Source organism: Phragmites australis, chromosome 10 (assembly GCF_958298935.1).
Source record: "Phragmites australis chromosome 10, lpPhrAust1.1, whole genome shotgun sequence".
Lineage (NCBI taxonomy): Eukaryota > Viridiplantae > Streptophyta > Magnoliopsida > Poales > Poaceae > Phragmites > Phragmites australis.
This window is the reverse complement of record NC_084930.1, coordinates 27,346,268-27,357,224: the sequence shown is the minus strand read 5'-3', so window position 1 is coordinate 27,357,224 and position 10,957 is coordinate 27,346,268. Positions and strand designations below refer to the sequence as shown.

At 41.7% G+C, this 10,957-nt stretch overlaps 1 pseudogene; it reads left to right on the top strand.

The window, feature by feature from the left end:
• Positions 1-5,008: 5,008 nt before the first annotated feature.
• On the top strand, positions 5,009-10,696 carry LOC133930527 (inactive poly [ADP-ribose] polymerase RCD1-like; annotated as a pseudogene).
• Positions 10,697-10,957: the final 261 nt, after the last annotated feature.

Genomic DNA, 10,957 nt, shown 5'->3' with positions numbered 1-10,957 from the left:
GCGATGGCAGTGTTTGTAGCATGTAATTTACTCAGTAAAGCTTTCTCGTTGTTTGATCACTCTCTCTATCTCTCTTTTTTGTGGTGCATGGAAATCGTCGTAATAATATTCTTTCAGCATCCCGGCAGTTGGTTGAAAGCAATGTGAAAAGGAGAGGTCAATTTGAGCAAGCTAGCTAGCACCCTCTCGAAGAAGCACGTACACAGAGAGAGAGGCGTGCATGAGCGCCAATAATTAGGATGCCGGGTTAGCAATAAAGCATCGGTTAAGGATCAAGAGAGAGGATCTTGTAAAGGGAACCCTGCGTGACTAGCGAAAAGCTGACGGTGATCACAAGAAACAAAAGGGGTTAGGGTTGTTGTTAAGATGGTGACCTCGTGTCAACAAGAAAAGAAAAGAAAAGAAAATCAAGTGCGCGCAAAAGACTCTCGACCCGGCCGCAGTGGATTCTTCACCAACGGACCGTGATGTCACGTCTCCGATCGAATAACACAGAGGAATTTTAATAGATCGCATAAAATATTGCTTGCGTTGATCCTCAGCTCCGATTGGGTAAATGTCCCACCAAGTCAACATCTCGATCGAAATGTCTTTAACTTTCAACTGAGGTTAAAAGGCTTCCCAATCAGGCAAATCTTACATATATTACAGTATTATGCAAAGCTCGAACCCACCTACGTACTGGTGACATGCAGAATTTTTTCCCCTTTTCTGCAAAGGGCAAACGTGAGTTTAATATAAATCAGGTGTACAATAACCAGTTACTGTTTCTTGATAAAGCAAAAGATTAACAAAGGTGTCCCAGGAACAGGAGTCGCAATGTAGCTGGGGTGCATGCAAACATGGGCACGAGCAGACAAAATGGGGCAGGTTTACAAGCAAAGGCCACTACAAACTGGTTGGCATGCAGTTGCGAGGGAAGGATATATACACGGCTCCAGTCGTGCAGCTCATGGGGCCCGGACACGTCGATCGTGCCAGATGGCACGTGATCCCACGTGGACCGACTCCGATCGACGGCGGCGGACAGATGATCTAGAAAGACGACTGAAGTACCTTACCTGTAAAGAGAAAAACCACGCAAGATCGAATTGTGGGTCAGACTCGACTTTCGAAGACGCCGCTGCTTCTTACAAGTTACAAGCACATATCTAGAAGGAATGCACGATACAATTATCTCAGCTGGATCTATGACTATAAAATATTATATATGTTCTTTTTTAATATAGTTTTAATCTTCGACATATAGATTAAGATTGCAATAAATTATTTTATATATGATATGTTTAACTCTCTTGATTTCTTTAATATTCAATTAATAGCACATAAGTCACCAATCCACTACACTTATTGAATTAGAGCTCCACTTTTAATAGCCTTTAATACGTGCACTCTAGTAAAATATCACTTAAAAACATAAAATGACATCTATTTAAAACAAAATCAAATTTCTAAGATGGTATTTTTTTTTAAAAAAAACGAAGGTAGTAGAAGGTTTTTACCTCCTCTTCTTTCTTTTTCGTATCTAAAAATTAAAGGAGGTTTGGGATCGCTAGATATGCCTGAAGTGGGGTGGAAGACTTGAGCCCCGATGGATCCGCCGCTGGATGATCCAACGCCTACCCAAGCCAGACCGATTGTCTCATGCCGCTCACTGTCATGTTTCTAGCCTGCTAGGCCTCAATGGCGTAGGTGAAACATGTCGGCTGCCCGTCGGCTCGTACTTGTGCCAACAGCCACCCTGGGATGGGATCGTCGTCCTGGGCCAGGTTTGAGCTCCCCAATAATCGAGTGGTCGAGCCGTGCAAATCGAGATTTTTTAAAAAATTGGCAGAAATAAACTACCATCGTGTGTTTTTATGGGACAAGAATAAGATATCACCTGATGAATAGGTGAGATTTTGTGAGCCTCGGTGCTCAGAGAAGGTCTCGCCCGTTTAGCGGATGAGTACTTCATATCGCCCACTAAACAGGTGACACCATTATATCACCTGTTCATTGGACGACTTGTTTGTGAGTTAATTTAATTTATAGTATAATAGATATGGTTCGGTAAAAAATATTTGTTATGCAAATATTTGTCTAAACGGTTTTACGAGTGGTTTATTTTTTTCTTAATTTATCCTTAATTTTAGTTTGATGTAATTTTGTCAACATTTCTTTATTTTATTGAAGTAAAATTGTATGATAATTTTTTTAGTGAAGTAATGTTGGGAAGATAAAAAATTCGAATTTATCGAACAATAGTAGTTGTGAAGCTCAATTATAATATAACATGTCACTGAGGTTACATACGCTGATAAATATTACATGGGATATAGGGGTTTTCATTGTTGCACGAAGGAATCTTAACCCTAAAGAGATGTGACAATAAATGTTGGCATATACTATACGCCTAAAGACTAACCTAATTACATGGTGCTGCTAAACCTAACATGTCTTAGGGCATGAAAATAGTTTGGGTTACAATGGATGTTCTACTGACTGTACCTACAATATTTATCATTCATGAGGTCATCGGGGCATGACGGCTTAGCGTGACGGGCCCTCTCTCGCTCCATTTCTCTATCAGCTTCACATGCTTCAACCATGGAGCGTACCTTCATTGTCTTCCTCATGCGTTTCTCCTCCTAACGCTTTAGTCGTAGTTCCTTCTGTTGTTGCTCGTACTCCTGACGTTCGTAAGCTTACCTCCTCCACCACATGCTCATGTCGACCCACCGCTTCTGATCCTCAGGTTGCTCTATGCTCAGCCATCCCATGAAGTCACAGATATGTAGAGGAGTCTGGTCAAAGAAAATAAGAGAGAAAATTAATAAGACGGTACATGAAATCATATGAAAACTATCACAAGAATGATCTATGCCACTATAACGGTGGGTAGTAATATGACTCATATCGAGACGGGTCGTACTAGTAGTTGGCACATATTAAGAAGTATTTGCCATAGGTATAGGAGATGTCTTGAAACTCGCGAAGCCTACAGGGTCGCCATAGAAAAACATCAGTGATTCAACCCCCTATGGGATGAAAGTCTCCCAATGTTTCTTAGGTGGGGCTTGTTGGAGTTAAGAAAAATATTGCAGCTAAGAGATGTGAGGGAGGAGTGGTGTACCGATGGTTCAGGCATGGGTTATTTATGGTGGCCAGGGCCGGTGTATGGACCATGTTATCGTGGGTCTCGGTGAATATGACCCACCCGAAAAACTACAGGAGATACGCCTCCAAGTAGCAGGACACATCCTTGTTGCTTGCCAGTGGGTGGATGTTGCCCGCCTGTAAAAAATGGAACAATTACTAACATCTTCATCCATTAGTAATGTATAGAAGATGATAAATTAGTTCAAGACTTACTTACCACAAACTGACCGAGAAAAGCCTTTATCGGTCCGTGCTTCTCGATCCCAAAAAAACCCTAAGTGGGGCTATGTTGTTCCTCCGTTGAATGACGGAGAAGTGTTCGAGCAGGTCGTCGTGCCACCCCACACCAACGTCCCTAGCCCCCACAGCGGCACCTGCGCAAGGCAGGCCCATCAGAAGCGATACGTCCTCGAGCGTGGATGGCATTTCGCCGCACAAGAGGTGAAACATGTGCATCTCATGACGCCACTTGTCGACAAGTGCCGCAAGTAGGGCCCGGTAGTAGCTAAACCAAGCGACCGCCCTGACAAACGCGTCCACCTCCACCGGCCGGCACCTCAAAAGTAGCCCAGCAGCACGCAACCTACAACATATCAAAGTTAGCGATGAATATGCAAAACAAGTTGTATACAACGTTAAATTGAAATTGTACAAACCTCGGGATCCAATGCGCGTCAACCCTCATGAGCTCCTCCAACACACGAGGTCATAGTACCGAGAGCTCTGTTGCCTGCACCACGATGCAGTACGAGCTGTGCCTAAGGTCGAGTTAAGGGTTAAGCAGCTCGAACTGTGCCATATTTGCTTACTGTAAGTTATTTACAATATTATAAGGAATCAAATATAGAGTAACAAGTAAGCACCCAAATATAATATCATATAATTGAAAGTTCAAAGTGTACACAAATATGTTCATGAAAACCAACGTAACACGTTACAACCTCAAACATACTAGAAATCTCAGTACTAAAATAATTTACTACAATGTTTTTCATATGAATATCCATCACAACATGAATTACAATATATAATTCAATGAAACAGACGATCGACAACCACATGGACGTCTCCCATCTACACATGAGCCGGAAGGACCTGCTTCTGTGGGGTTAATACTCGGGTCACCAGCAGCGCATTTCTTGTAAGTGTGACTGGTTCTGTTGCACTTGCTGCATCATTTCACGCGACGCCTGGTTTTTACTTCATCCATGTCATTACGGAGCCTTGTAGTTCGGCACCATTATGTCTTGTGCTTCATCTTGTAGGGATCAGGAATAAAAACACAATCTGACCCAGGTTCCTTCATGAAAGATCTATACATTCTGAAACTATAGATTTCATAGTTCTAGATGTTGAACAGACCTTCCTTCTTGAAGTAGTAGGAGATGCATATTCGAGTCCTCATCCTTGTCACGATACACGCGATAATCACATGGGAGCATAACTTGTACAGTAACATCGGCTTGGATAACTCTCTCACACTTGTCCCCCCCCCCCACTCTCCTTTTTTTGTCTCTGTATAGAACTTCATATCTATGCTGTACAGTTCCCATAATCTTTATATCAGCAAGAGTGCCGACGCGCCTGCTGAATGAGTGAGACATTCTGTGAGCACCGGGGCCCATAAGGTCTCACCTATTCATCAGGAGACATCTGGTTCTCACTCGGTGAACGAGCGACGATAACTTATTACTGCCAATTGTACAAATGGTACTACTAACATTTTATTTAGTAGCTATAAAATAATACATCATAGATGTAAAATAGCAATACCATGTTATTGTACACTATTAATGTAAAATAACACTACCATATTATTCTACACCATAGATATTAGCCTTGCGGGCCGCAAAACGCATGGCCGAGACGGGCCGGGCATGCTGCCGCATCGCGTGTACAGCCCAACTCAGCTGCCTCCCACCTTCCGTCGAAGCGGCGGAGGGTCCCTCCTCGTGACCAGACCCCACTCCCGCCGCCGCGCCGCCTCCGCCGATGGATGCTTAGGCCCTCCTCCTCTCTGCACCCCACCCCCCCCCCCCCCGCTCCGCTCCCCTTCGCGAGGTATCTCCCTCTCGAGCTCTTCCACCCCCAACCCCTTTCGTTGGACGCTGGTTTATCTTTCTTTTATTCATAAGAACGACAAAAGATTCAAGACCTCTTAGTTGTTCATTCTACTGTTATTTTGGGTAGGATGTCCAGTAAACGCTGATGTTTGTTTCAGTTTCAGTCTCTCAGAGTGTAATAAACTCTTCTGTTGTTATTCCTGTACTGCGGTTAACTTGTTGGTGCCGTGATGGTTGCTTGGTGTAACTCGCGAGCTTTCTGGAACAGTTTCTCGCTTAATCACTGAAATTTAGATTGTTTAATCTGTGCAATGGCTGTTTCTTTCATTCTGTTGTCCGTACAAGTTATGTTTGCTAACCTTTGAGATGCTATTCCCGTTAATTCTGTTTCCTGCTATGTATCACGATCTGCCTAGCGGATTCTTCACCTCGTTGTATAGATGTGAAACCGATGGATTTGATGGGTTGTTATTAATTTTTTGAAACTGATGCTTGTGAAGAAATTATTACCTTCTTCAGTTTATTTCTTCACGTAAACCCATTCGTATTTCCTATCAAATGCACGATCGTGTCACTGTTCGCAAGCGATTCGTGTCTCCTGTCAAATCGAATTTTAGATGGTATTGATCTCTGGTCATTTATAATATGTTGTTTCTGTTGTGCACTGATGATTTTTATTCAAGTGTGCTGCACTCTAAGGACAGTTCTTTACAAGAACAGTTTGACAACTTAAAATACCAGTACCTTGTTTCTTCTATTCCTGTCGGATGCTTGACATACCAAGATATGCACGAAACTGGTTGTAATTGAATACTCAGCTGCACAATTTCTTTGGTTATAGAACCCGAAAAGAGAATATTGAGGATAAAAAAACGCCCAGGTACCGCCTCTTTGAAAAACATGCACCAATCGAATGCTAATAACTGTACTTGCATAATTTCTTTGTGATTCTAGTTTCTGTTATCATTCCTGTATTCTGTACTTTATATGAGATTCATTCACTGTTACCTTTACAGGATTGTGTTATACTGTTATGAAATCATGGTGAAGGTAGAAGTGTAAATTGTATATGATATTAGGATCACCTCTTCGCTCAGTTTCCCTGTGGTTCTGTTAGGGACCAAACCATCCCATGGATGTGCTGCAAAAATCCAATGCTTTATGCCTGAAGCGAAAGCTTGTTGATGATTGCCTGACAAAAGATTCCAGGTCCCGTCGTTCTGAAGTGGAGAATGTATCTTCTAAGGTGGACAGCAGGACGCCATCTTTTACACAGGCTCACAGATGCTGCATTCAACCTAATGTTGCTAATGACTGCGTCAATTACCTGAAAAGCACAGTACCTAGTCGTGTTGTGTTTTACAAAGAAGGTTCATGGTGCAATTTCCCTGAGCAAATAGTGCAGTCTCTTGTTGATGCATTCAAGGGTGACAAATCTAGTGTTGTGGTTGTGATGGACGATCAGCCTCTTCTTGTTGATTTCTTATCAATGACCTTGGTGAATCTAAAAACAAAAAAGCAGCATTCTGTTGCATGGATTGATGGTGCAGGCAAGTGGTTTTTTCCTTCTGTATTCTTTGATGAGGAAGCCGATGAATCCACAAAATTGTACATGAGCACCGTTGAAGGCAGTACAAGAAGGATAACTGGGGATAAAGCTGTAAAGTCTCCATCTGAAGTGCTGAAGCAAGTTGTCTTTGAAACTATCCCTTCAGTTCCACAGAATTCGTGTACTGTAGACATATTACGTAAGAAAATTGTACCTGTTGAAAGAGGAAGTGAAAGCTTTATGTTTGTTCAGAACCTTTTCCTCTCTGGTATGGGTCCATTTGCGATGCCAAACAGCATACTTCACATTCACCATTTCTCGCCAAAGCATATTACTGCACAGTGCAGGCTCGAAGCATTTGAAAGACAGATCAGGTTGACAAGCGAGAAGTGTGGTGCTGCAAATGCAAGATATGGATGGCTTGGATCTAGGAAGCAAGACATAGTTAGGATTTTAATGGATGGTTTTGTGAGCACTGAAAATACAACTGGGCATGCTGATTTGGATGCTGGGAGTTATCTTTCACCTGAAAACCGTACCTTTACCAGGTTCTGAATACACTCTAGAGTTTTAATGTTCTGTTTTAATTCTACAATAATGGCTGACTATTTGTTCTACCTTCCTCTAAACTATGCTCTAAACTATGAGAAACAAAGAAACATGGGGTGTCAATGTGGAAATTAACTTGTTTCTTACTTCACATTTCATCATTTTGTAGTGTCGGTCTTTGTGATGTTGACGAAAATGGGGTACAGTACATGTTGCTGTGCCGAGCAATATTGGGTAACATGGGAACTATCAAGCCTGGATCACCAAGGTAGTTTCCTAGCACCGAGATATATGATTCAGGTGCTGATAATTGTTCGAATCCAAGCTATTATTTGATATGGACTTCACATCTGAGCACTCATATTTGCTTGGAATATCTTATTAGTTTCAGGCTTGCCCCAAAGGTTAAAGGTAACAAGCTTAGCAAGTGGTTTTAAGAGTTAGTAGTGTAATCTTGTGTACTCACTCTGAAACAGTGTGCCTGACCTCTCTTTGCTGTATTTATTTTCAGAATATTTGGGTCAGAAGGGTTTATGGTTCCACCCACCTCCGAAACAAGGCATAAATCTTTCTACTCTTCAGCCTGTGAGGCGCCTTAAACTCTTCTTTGTTGTATTTCCCAACAGAAGCTGCAGGCTTTGTTTTCTTACTAGGATACATCCTTACTCTTTAGTAAATGATGCTAGGGATTGCTTGTAGAAATTAAACTTTACTGCTAAATTTTGCCTCTTTTGTGTTTTTCATGTTGAAAGACACTAGCATTGCATTACAAGAAATAAATATTTCTTATTTAGCCTGGAAATTCTTCTGTGTAGATAATTTGTAAATCTAGTGAAGGGCCAACTTCTCCATGGATATCGTTCAAAGTGCTCTTTGAAACAATTCAGGGAAGTATATCATCTGTAGCAAGGGAATTGCTCTTTCTTCACCATGAAGAGTTGAAGGTGCATTTTGACAGTATATACTGTCTATTGTTGATTGTCATTTAGTTTTGCAGTCAGTTTGCTTGTGTCTTCATTGAAACAGTTTATTTTTCTACTTGACAGGAAAACAAGATTACTCGTGAAGAAATGGTCAAGAAAATGATGATAATTGTTGGAGAGAAATTGCTTGTGGATTCCCTGACAAAACTTAACTGCAGTGTAGGTCCCTTTGACAGTATTAAGTCATCATTTCATCACCATGCTAAGAATAGTTTCTGTATAATTTTGTACTCCTTCTATTTCAAGTTATAGGCACAAGTATTAAGAAGGGTATAACCAAGAAAAAGAGAAGAGAATATGACCATGCTTTTCTTATTTCAATACCATGAAAATAGGGGAGAGAGAATAGTTCGTGAGAGCATTACATATAAATGTAGGTGGGAGAGGATGTGGTAAATGGGGGCGAAGAGGATTAAACATCAACATATGCTTTATAATTTGGAAGAAGATGGAGAAAACTACATATAAAACAGAATAGAGGGAACATAGGTTAATGTTTTTTACTCTGTTCAATATAATTTTGTGTTAGAGTGACCACCAAGTGCATAAGATTAGTGCATTGGTGAATGAAATTGTGGAAGGTGTAACTGCACCATGATCATGTATGCATGAGATTTTAGCAATTTGGCACTAAATCCGTACTTGACTCATGTACTTATTATTTGTGCATGCTACCGCATTTTTACGGACATGTTCCTGCTGAAGAAATGGCATGCCTGTCCAGCTGTCCTCTAGATCTGGCAATCTTACATATCTTTGCTGGCACACATATGTCCTTATTATATGCTGTTTGTATCTCTTGTTGCAGCCATCTCTATGGTACAAGTCTACTGCAAAAGTAGCTACTGATACTATAAATACAGCAGTGGACTCTATCTGCATGGATACAACAAGTAGGCATGCTCCATCTGCAACTCGTGGTTATGATTCTCTAGGACCAAGTGTAGTGCCTGTGAAATGTGAACCCAATGATTCCACATGTGGAAGTTCTCCGCTATTAAGTGTTGCACTAAAACCACTGGATTTTCCCAGCCCAAGTATGTCTCTTAAAAACTCTTCAGCACCTTGTCCTGAGGGCCATGATCCTTTCGTGCCGGTAATGGGGCCTACAAATCACTCTTCTGTTCCGAGGTGAGTGCCTGGAAACTTTGCCTGCAATTCTGTTGGATCAAGTATGGAATCTAATAACCATGCTCCCTTCACACAAAATTCTGCTTCTGTAAGGCACAATTCTGTTGTATCAAGATCAACACCTGAAAACTCTGAATCTCTCATTATGAAAGGCCTACATTATGTTGTGCCAAGTACAACACCGGAAGTCCTGGAGCCCCTTCCAACAGGTATAGCACCTGAAAACTCATCATATCCAGATGCTGGAGGCAGTGACACTGCAACATCAGGCGTATCACCTCAATTCGAGTCACCAAGTATGCTTCGTCAATTTTGTGCAAGAAGTATGGCACCTCACCTCCGTGTACCAAGTATGGTGCCTCACCTTCGAGTATCAAGTACAAGTAAGATGCCTCAAGTCCATGTACAAAGTGTGATGCTTCAAGCTCAGCATTCTGATACAAAAACTAGGATTCCAGTAAGCTGCACACCTCCATTGTCGAGTGAAGCAAACTGTCAGCCTCCAGGGTTAGACACGAGAGCAAAAGCCATCCACTGTGCAGCAACAAGCGTAGCTCTGAAATCCCCTGATAGTTCTGCAATTTTGACAACTGAAGGGCAAAAAGATTCCACCCTGAGTATGCTGCCTGATGTTTTTACATGAGTTTTGCAGGTTGCATGTATCTTGTCGGCACACAAAAACTTCTTTATTGGTCCTGTGCAGAAAACGTGATGTCAAGTAACTCAGCTGCCCATTGTGGAGCAAACAAGAAAATGCCGATTCAAGGTGTTGATGCTAGCGGCACTGTCACCCTAGCAGCAGATGCACTCGTTTCTATCAGCACGCTATGAGAAGGGCAGGTAGAAGAACGTCATCAGTTCATTATGTCAGGTATATTTGTTCCTGCTGAATTCCTTAGTGTGATGCTGTTATCTGTTCCCACCTGGCGTGCGTGACTGATTTCTGCACTGCACTGACATGCCCTTTTCTTCACAACCAGTGGAAGAACCCAACGAGGAATTTCACCCTATCAACTTCAATGGTTAATCCCCGCCAAAAAAAAAAAAAAACTTCGATGGTTAATCTGCGTTGGTTAAGTTACTGTTTCCCATATATCTGTAGCTTGTTGCAGTTGGCAGTTGTACAGTTGGATACGCTGTTACATATATCTTTCTCAGTGGCATTTTCATACTTGTTCATAAATCTTCAAGCTGCAGCATTTAGCCTTAGGTGCAGCTACTATATGACTCGAACATGAAACATCGAAATCACAAATCATAGCTTACTTTTGTAGTCCAAATCTTCTGTGGAAGTGTGTGCTGGAATTCTGTCATAATATATTCAGCTAATGACTAGTTTTGTCATCCAATGTACCATTACACACTTATTAATGGCCACTTTCAGAGCACGCTTAAACCAGAAGATATATCTGAAGTCGGATGAGGAGAACCCTATTCTATTCGGTCCCCGCATCCTAAATCCACGGGTGAATTGCGTTTGTAGGTTCTATTTTCATGCATGTGCTAGCGAAGCATCAACCATACCTCTCCAGTGTGGCTGT